This window comes from Natator depressus, chromosome 7 (genome assembly GCF_965152275.1).
Source record: "Natator depressus isolate rNatDep1 chromosome 7, rNatDep2.hap1, whole genome shotgun sequence".
In the NCBI taxonomy this organism is placed as follows: domain Eukaryota; kingdom Metazoa; phylum Chordata; order Testudines; family Cheloniidae; genus Natator; species Natator depressus.
This window is the reverse complement of record NC_134240.1, coordinates 45,559,380-45,569,094: the sequence shown is the minus strand read 5'-3', so window position 1 is coordinate 45,569,094 and position 9,715 is coordinate 45,559,380. Positions and strand designations below refer to the sequence as shown.

At 46.3% G+C, this 9,715-nt stretch overlaps 1 protein-coding gene across 3 annotated transcripts in view; it reads left to right on the top strand.

Annotated features, from left to right (window-relative positions):
- Positions 1–518: 518 nt before the first annotated feature.
- The window catches only part of DCAF1 (DDB1 and CUL4 associated factor 1), a 104,036-nt gene continuing 94,839 nt past the window's right edge, over positions 519–9,715 (top strand). For 2 of the 3 annotated variants that reach the window (XM_074958296.1, XM_074958298.1), the window contains exon 1: positions 519–631. The gene's annotated coding sequence lies outside the window, so the exon portion shown is untranslated. The remainder of the gene's footprint in view (positions 632–9,715) is intronic. The other variant, XM_074958297.1, reaches the window with a different exon arrangement.

The following is a 9,715-nucleotide window of genomic DNA, read 5'->3' as shown; positions in this document are numbered from 1 at the left end:
GGTCACTGAGGGATGGGGTGCAGGGATTTATCAGAGTATACTGTAGGGTATCTGTTAGCTCTCCTTTCCTGGCTTGGAATCCTGCCTTACTCCTTCCCATGCTGAACCTGCCTAGCCTCTGTGCGGGGGTGCAGTTTTACAAGTGTAGGACTTTGCCTGGTGGGTGGATTTGGCTGGGCACTGGAGGCAGAGGGGCTGGGATGCCAGTGAGGAGGGGGCACTGTGGGGACTGTGTACATGGTGGGCAGGAGCCTAGGATGGGCACAGAAGGAGGAGGCCGCTGCCACATTCGTTTGGAACTGGGGTGGCATGGGGCAGTAACTCCTGTCCCACTACCCTGAAAACGACGAATAGAGCCTACAGCCACGGGGAGAACTACAACTCCCAGCCTCCCTTGGGCCTCCTCCCGCCCATGGAGCAGAGACGCCTGCGCGCTGGAGTCGTTTGATCTCGAACTATGTTTCCCTAGAGGCTGAGCGCAAGCTTCTTCCCTTCGCGCGCCGTGACGGCGCTGCAGCGCGGTGACGCGGAAAGTGTGTGCCCGCCATAGCAATCGCCGCCGCCGCGGTGTGTGCGGGGCCGAGCGCAGGGGCCGGGAGCAGCGGCGGGGAGCCAGCGGGGCATCGGGCAGGTACCGGGGGGAGCGGGCACAGCGCGGCCCCCGGCGCGGCCCCACAGGCCGCTCCTTTGCCCAGTCCCCGGCGCCGGGGGCATTCACCTCAGCCAAAGGCCGGGGGGGCTCGGTTTCCCCCTCCCGCCTCGCACGGGGCCGCCCCCAATCAGTCCCTTCCGCCGCCGGGGGCTTCCCCTATTTCGCTCCCCCACCACCGGGGCGGCGGCGGCTTCCACAGACACGCGGGTGTGTGGGGTGGGGTCTCACTTCCCGCCCCTGCCCCGCGCCGCCGCTCTCGCCCGTGTGTCAGGCTTCGCCTCACCAGGGTCACTGCCCCTCCCACCAGTCAGGTGGGGGGCTTCCCCTCTCCCACTTGTAGGGGGCTACAGGCTTCCCCCGCCCCCATCACCCACCCACCCACGGGGTGGAGCAGGTGTTATTTCTCTCGCCAGTCCCTACGAGGGGATGCTTCATCTCAGCCTCTGGCCAGGGTGATTCTCTGCCGACTGCTAGTGGAGTTTCAGCTCCCCCTATGCACTTAGCCTGTCCATCTGCTGGGAGGGAGGTGTTTCCCCTCCCCATGTATCTCCCCGCCTGCTGTTGTGCGGGGCTTTGCTTTCCCCTGCACCCCTTTTGCCGAGGTGACCTCATGTCTCACCCCTTCTTGTGCCTGTTAATGGGGTGTGTGGTAGTGCCCCACGTATCCCTGAAGCGCTTGCCCTCACCTAATACTTCATCTTCTCCCCACCTGCTTTGGGTGGGGATGTGAATGCCAGCCCCGGCAAAGGGGAGACTCACCTTCTCCAACCACGTTCTTCCCCTCGCTATCTGATGGGTGTGGGGAACTGATTAAGTATTATGCCGTCTCTCTTTGCAGAAAGTATAGTTGTGTTTTGTAGTGGGCATTGGAGCATCTAAGTCCTGGTCTGCACAGTTTCTGTATCAATTTTAACTATTTCAGTTAAGGGTATGATTTTTGTACCAAAATAGTTAAATCAGTACAATTGTTAAATCAGTACAAGTGTGGACTCAGTTGTACCAGTATAAAAGATGTCTACTGATTTAGCTTATTCCTCTTCCCATATGGGAGTAAGCTGTACTGGTATAAGTGTATCCACTCATATAAGTATATTGCACACTCTCTCTGTGTGTACTGCTCTAATTGTACAGGCATAATTAAAGCAGTATAACTTTTGGTTGTAGAGAAGTCCTGAATATTTCTTTTCAGTTATGTATGTAGGAATTAATTTGGAAATCTATGGCCTGAGAAATGGGGCAGCTGAAACTGGAGCTTCGCCTTTTCATTGTGCTTTTTTTTTCTTCTGGGTTTTAATAAAGTTTTGTCATGATTTGGTAACAGCTATTTTGAGTTTTATTTCCTAGAAACTTAAATCTAGACAACTGAATGATTTAATATTTTAGGCGGGCCTTACAAAATCTTCCTTGTGTGAGTGAGTAAACATTCCTTTTTTTGACAGGCAAGTAAAATATTGATAGTTTTTAAAAAATAATTATTGAATGTTTGCAGTAAGTGCAGGCAAATAGAGTTTTGTCTAGTTGGAGTTGAAGTGGAAATAATTGGTGGTGCTCTTTAAGCTCCGCCCACTTATCCCACCACAATGTAATTTAATTCACAGTAAATTGTGCAGCTTCATAAGATTTTCTTCCTTTCTTATATACTTTCGCCAGCAGTAAAATAGTTAGCTTGTGTTGATGTTTACATCATCATCATTAGGCTTCAGTGTTGACCCCCTCTAATATGAGTGGGATAGTAAACAGCTTTTTGGAGCTGTTTCAAGCTCTGTGCAAGTTCAGGCAGATGTAACTGATCTGTTTACCTTGGACTCACTGTTTGAAATATATCCTCTGAACCATTAGAGGTAGAGGCCTATTTTAAAAAACTCCAAAATTATGATTTGAAGCACACAACCTCTAGGAAAAAAACATATAGGTAGGCTGATCTATTGCCATATTCCCAATATGAACCCTATGTCTGGGCAGGTTTTCATGATAGTTTGGTAATGCTGCTTTAGGCTTCGGCTACAGTGAGACTTTGAGAACAGTTCTAAACGCAATTGTCTAAACTAGATTAGAGTGCAGTTGTTTTAATGTGGTATGACCCTATCCATGCTGGATGAACACAGATCTTGTTGTAAGCCCATTTGTCTATTTCAGAATTTAAATATTTATGGTTCTGCTACAGGTTCAATACAAATGATTATGTAAACTTTTTATTTTAAATCGTAATTTCTTTAAAATTTGTTTCTAGTTTTCCACTTCCCATTTTATAATTTTCAGTTACCAAAAGAACGTTTTGTACTTGTTTCCTGATGTTAGTAGAATTTCAGATTGTACACAATTTTTTTCTAAGAAGTTTCACATTTACAATGCTTATCTATGCTGAAAACAACCAATTGAGTGCTTCATTATCATCCTTACTGTGAGAACAACACAAAACTGATAAGCAAATGTCCTGCACTGTTCTTGCAGCCAGTGACACCTTCCAGTGTATTGAAATTCCACAGGTCAAAAAAGTTTTGACCTGACCAGACTATACTTTGTCAGGATTTGCAATTAGAAGTCAGTGGAACTTGTGATCCCAAAGTCCTTTAGGTGCATTAGAAAATCCAAACTTTAGTGCTTAAATATGGGCTTAGGAGCCTAACTTTAGGCTTCAATATTTTGGCCTGTATTCACAATAACTTTGCTAATAAATTGAAAGTCTAAATAACTACTTATCGTTAAAACAGAGCGATTTTGTTTTGAGGTGACAGATTTTTTTTGCCACTAAGACTTAAAACTTTGGTCAACATGGCAGTGGTGCTCAGGGGTGTGAAAAATCCATACCTGAGTGTTGTAGCTATCCCAAACCTGCCTTATGGCTTATGTAGATGCAGCTAGGCCAACAGAAGACTGCTTCCATTGACCTAGCTACTACCACTGAGGTGGTGCCACTCGTACAGTGACGGGAAAACTGTTGCAGAGGGCTCCATCTGCACTGTGGATTACACTGTTGTGCCATGGTGTAGATATGGTTTAATAGAGAAGTTTTTAATAAACAAAAACAAACCATTTTAGCTCTTAACTTTACCCTTAAATTTAAACACATGAATATCACTGAAGTCAGTTACTATTCAGGTTTGTAAAGTTACATGCCTATTTAAGTGTGAGCAGAATCAGGGCCATAATTTTCAATATTTTGTGTATAGCAGCTTCATAAAATTCAAATAAGGTACCCTGCCAGGAATGGCATTAAAAAAACTGCATGTATCATTTAGTTCATTATAAATTTGAATCTGTAGTTGCAATAGCACAAGTTTTCAGATTAGTTTCACAAGTCCTCAACCTGATTTAAATATTGATTTAAAAAAAGTGGTTTAAATTAATGATTAAATCACGCAACCCTGTTCTGGAAAGCAATTTAGGATTGAAATTGTCAACTGGCTTGTTCAAGGGAAAAGATGAGAATTCGGGCTGCTCTAATAAGTATCCTCTCATGTAACCTAGGGGCACTTCTCGACAGTTAGGCCACATCTACACAAGTGATCTTAGAGCAGCATAACTGTACTGAAGCAGCTGCACTGCTTTAAGATCACTCATGAAGCGGCTCTATGCTGATGGGGAGAGAGCTCTCCCATGGACAGAATAAAACCACCTCAATGAGCGGCAGTAGCTGTGATGGTGGAAGAAGCTCTCCCGCCGACATGGTGATGTGCACACTATCACTTATGCCAGCAAAACGTATGTTGCTCAGGGAGGTGGTTTTTTTCACACCCCTGGGCAACATAAGTTTTGCTGGCATTATGCTGGCATAAATGGTAGTGTAGATATGACCTTACAATTTACACAGTTTATGATCTTGCCCTTTCTCTTGAACTCTCCCCTTTGATTTAAAACAGAATACTTGAATGAGGTGACCATAGTTCTGGGAGGAATTGGTTTGGGTACTGTGTCTAACAGTGCCATACACGTGCTGTAAAAATGCGTGTGCTGGGAATACTGCAGTTAATCCTTTGGAATCCAAGCATTGTGTAAATCTTAGTGCTTATAAGTCTACATTTAAAACACTACACTAACTTCAGTGTGGATGCTACCTGCTCTGATGGGAGGGATTCTCCTGTCGGTGTAGGTAATCCCCCATCTAGAGGTGGTAGCTAGGTCTGCAGAAGAATTCTTCAGTCGACCTAGCACTGTCTGCATGGGGACTTAGGTCTGCTTAACTAAGGGCATGGCTACACTTGCAGCTGTAGAGCGCTTTGAGTTAAACCCGCCTTTGGCGCAGTAGGGAAAGCGCTGCAATCTGTCCACACTGACAGCTGCAAGCGCACTGATGTGGCTTGCAGCGGCATTGGGAGTGGTGCATTATGGGCAGCTATCCCACAGAGCACCTCTTCCCATTCTGGCTCTGTGGCTTGTGGGAAGGGGGCGAGGGGTGCGGGGCATTCTAATCCTGTCCCAACGCCCCATGATGCATCGGTTTGTATCCCAGCAATCCCTGTGCTTCTGTCCACAATTGGTGCCATCTTTCAACATTTTTTGTACTGAGCACTCTGTCTTCCCTTTCAGTCTGCGGGAATGGGTAATAGCCACAAGTGTGTCCAAAATCAGGGATGTGCATTTTTCGCACATCTGATAGATGTAGTTATGCTGACCTAATTTTCTAGTGTAGACCAGGCCTAAGTTTTTTCTGATGTATAGTATTTGTTCTGTAGGGTGGGAACTTAGAATGTACTTTTTTTAATAACAGTTTTAAAAAGTGGCATGTACTAGATGCTTTGAATAAAGAGTTAAGTTTAAACTTGTGTGCATGTATGCAGATTGAAAAAAATTCAAGAATATACTAGAGTATGGCTAATTCTGGCATTTAAGTCTGCATTATGACTTAACCAGGTAATGATCCAACTTTCTAGGAAAAGTAGGGATTCCTGGTTTTTTCACTAGATGTCTTGGGTTATATGGCAGTGCTGTATGTCAAGTACAGGCCTGCACAACTTGTAAAGCAGCAAGGGCCATATTACTCCAAAGAAAACAGCTGGGGGCCGAAACACCTCCGCCCCGCCGAAACAACCCCCCTCCCAGCACCACCCCGCCCCGCCGAAATAAACCCTCCTTCCCCAGCGCCACCCCGCCGAAACATCTGTGGGCCGAGAGGAAGGTTGGGGGGGTGTGTGATACTTGATTAAGAATTTTTCAATTAAATCAAATCCATTATGAAGCTCAAGATTTTGTTGAATAAATTCACACACAAGGGAAACACTCATAGTCACACACAAAGAGAAGAGATATCTCACGGCACATGGCACACTAGCAAGGCACTGATGGTGTGTGGAAGCCTGTAAAGAGTGACCATAGGGTTACCAGATCACAGCAGTAAAATAGGACCCACTCCCTCCCTGCTCGGCCCCACCATCACACCCCTATTCAGGGGTCACTATATTACTGCCCACAGCAGTCAATCAATGCAGTTGTAGATAAATCTCTGCATTATGCATTTTTGTATAACTTTTATATGACTTTGTATTGAACCTTGGTAATATGTTATAGTGGGCCCCTAAGGTAGTATAATTAAGGTAAAAGAAAAATGTCTTTTTGCTAGAAGTAGAATAAGATCTTCCCCCCCACTTTGTAATCAATTGCCCTGTTGAATGAATGAGGTGTGAATGAGGAAGGCGTGGAAGGCAGGCACCTCCAGACAGCTACAACCCTTGGAGAGGGGATGGGAGCCAGACCAAGGACAATCAAACTTGTCAAGTGGGCTGACTAGAGAAGAGCAGACATACTGAGGGCCGTGGGGGGGTTAGAAGCAAGCATCTTCCTTTGGGAACACCCTCTTTGCAGCATTGGGACAACCCCCAGCTCAGAGAAAAGCAGCAAAAAGGACCAATGGACACAGTCGCAGATTTTGAATCTGGGAGACTTGCCCCCCTCCAGCCACTGACTTGCTGCTAGCCTCCTCCCCCCCTCCCCCAACCCCAAGTATAAACGCTCATTCAGAGACCCAGTGGGTCACTATATTAATGCACACAGCAGTCAATCACTGCAGTACAAAAATTAAAATACTGAAAATGGATGCCCCTCTCCAGCCACCAACTCGCCGCTCGCCTCCTCACCCCCTGCTTCAAGTATAAAGCCTTGCTGCTACTGTCCGCCCACTCGGCTCGTCATCCCCCCCAGCTCGCCTACTCTCCCCCTGCCGCCCACTCGCCTCCTCAGCCCTCCCCCCCCCCCCACCGGCTCACCTCGTCATTCCTCCCCCACTCTCGCCTCCTCACCCCCCCGCTGCCCATTTGCCTCCTCAGCCCTGCCAGCTCACCTGCCTGTCCGCTGCCGGCTCGCCTGCTCCCCCCACCGCCTGCTCACCTGTCTGCCTGCCGCTGGCCTCTTACCTTCTGCTGCTGCCCCTGCCGCTGGCTCCCCCTCACTCCCCAGCCTGCCACTGGCCTCTTCGCCACCCCGCCCACCCGCCGGCTGGCCAGTCAGCTGGCCGTTGGCTTTTCACCCCCCACCCGCTGTGGGCCACACAGTGAGCCCATCTACTCATCCCCCACAGGCTGCACAGTGAGCCCACGCGGGCCACATGCGGCCCAGGGGCCGTATGTTATGCAGGCCTGGTCTAGTAGGTTAGGGTGAATAATGTACATTCTTACTACTTCCAGACTTGAGCTTTGAGTTTGAGCTTGAGCTTTGCTGATCTGTTGCCAGTATTTCTAGAGCAATCTTTTTGCTGTTCCAGCTGGAACTACTGTGGCTGACAGGGAAGGGCTCCAAAATGAAGTGTAAACTGCTCTTCACAGTTATAGTGAATCAATGACATAGGGACCTGGGAAGGCCTTGTGGGAGTCACTTAGTGCCTTTGTATCCCTGGAGTACAGTACTGGGGTGTGGATGACTGAAAAGATTGGATGCAATTACAAGCCCAGCACTTTGCATTCCCAGTAGTAAAAGAGAGAGTTCTTCTGTGGAAGTAATGGACTGAAATTCTTATTTGTAATGTGCAAAGACTTGAAAATGCATTCATCAGTAGCTAGTGAGGTCAGTGAGTGAGCAGGGAAACTATCAGGAAGGATTGTATATTTACTAAATATCTGCCAAGGCCAGTTAGAGTTGTTTTAGAGGAGAGGGAACTGTCCTAAAGTGGGATCCAGCATTAGAGTCCTGGTGGGAAGTCCAGCCTGTCTTTCCTCCTCGGAGCCAAGAGCTGACTTTCCTAGAAAGGCCACTGTGCCAGGACCCTTTGAGGGGAAGGAGAGTATCTTTTATATCTGCCTCTGGCTAGTATGTATCTGTTATACGCTGAGTCCTGCTGTTCGTCTAAATTTTCATGGGTTTGGACCAGATTTCTTTTCTAATATGTTTCATTTTGTGCAGTCTTAAAAGAGAGCCTCCCTCAAGTGATCTGCATGTTTACATTAAAACCTCCCAGCCTAACTTAATGTGTTGAATGAGTGCTCCACATAATAAAAAGGATAAGAAGAGAATTAATACAGTCATTTGAAATGTGGTATGTCCCCTTTTCTTTATGCTTGTTTGGGACATCCACTAGCAGATACTAACTCTTGTACGGTACCTAGCACAATGGTGCCCCAAGGAGCTACCATAATATATACAACAAATAACCTTTGACTGGGGATTTTGTAATTGTGAGTTTAATCTTCCACTGTCTTTGGGTCTGTGTGGTATTCCTGTGGCCAGATCTATCAGTATAACTACGAATTTTTCACCCCCCTGAACAATGTAGTTATATCAACCTAACCACTGCACCGATGTAGAGTTTTAAGTGTAGACCTGTCCTGAGATTCCTGCCAGTTTCATGCATGACTAGTTTCCCAGTTGATTGTTGCCTTGTCTAATAAGCTAACCAATCAAAATACATTAAACTCAAAAGGACCTATGAGACAGGAGTCTGTGAGTAATAGAACTTACTTCGTTCTGTTCACGAGAAAAATTCCAGGCCAGTTGGAGGTGCCCAGTGGTCCATTTGAATTAAAATACTGACAGTTGACATTCTGAACTTCTAGCTAACCTGCATTATCTGTAATATGGACTAAACTGTGGTTCGCTACATGTTCTTCCCCTCAATTGACTTTCTGTAATGTATATTTGAGGAAGTGGAATGGGCACCGTATGTGTGTGTTCTCCTTTTAGGCGTCTGCATTGTAAATGGCTCAGCAAAGTTCTGTCTATATTCTGCTGTTTAATCATTGTTGATTTGATAGCACTGGCATCTGTTACCCATCGAATACTGGAAGTCTTAAAATATAGTTGAAGGAAAGGGAATGTCTTTTGTAATCACTTTCCTTCTCTTTCACCCTTAAAAGTCACACATCATTGTGACCATCTCTGTAGATTAGGCCTGGGTCCAGCTCCCTGGAGATCTTCTCAGTGTCCTGCAACCATGCCACAAAAGGCTGTAGTCTACCTTCCCAGTAATCCAAGACTTATTAGGTTAGAAAGTGAGGGCAAAAAGAGTGTGGCTGTGTATTGAGCCATCCCCAGCGTTATGAACCATCAGTGGTTTAGGTCCATTTTTACAAGGCTTGAAAATTTTTTGACATTTGCTAGCTGGAGACGAATGCATAAGATGAGAGATGGTACCCTTAGTGAGGTCCAGGGGCAACTGCACCTTGGTATAAAGTCTAATATTGTACCTGAAGCCTTCATAGGGGCAAATCTTTTGTATCAACCTCTGCTTTGCACTAAGTAGGCGTCTAATAATCTTGAAGTTTTTGCTTTCTTGTTTCCTCCCATGAAGCTGTTGGAAAGGAGAACATGTGTCTGTCTCTGTCTCTTCCTCTTTCTCACTAGAGCCACCTGACTTGAAGGGGCAGAGTGGTAGAGATCCTTTCCCTGAACCTCTTTTTGTCTTTAGTCAACTGTGAACAACTGTCAGTGCCTCTCTCTGCTGCTACTTTAAATCTTGTGGGACTGCAGCAGCAATCTAAAGTGAATATGATTCTTGTCACTTTCCCTGATGCCCAGAGGGTGTTGAACAGGAGCAATGAAACTGATCAGAATCTTGTCAGCTTTGCTTTGCAGTTTCTTGGGTAAACCTAGGTGTAACAGCAAAGGGACAGGAGCAGTCTGCCTGTGGAAACATATGTT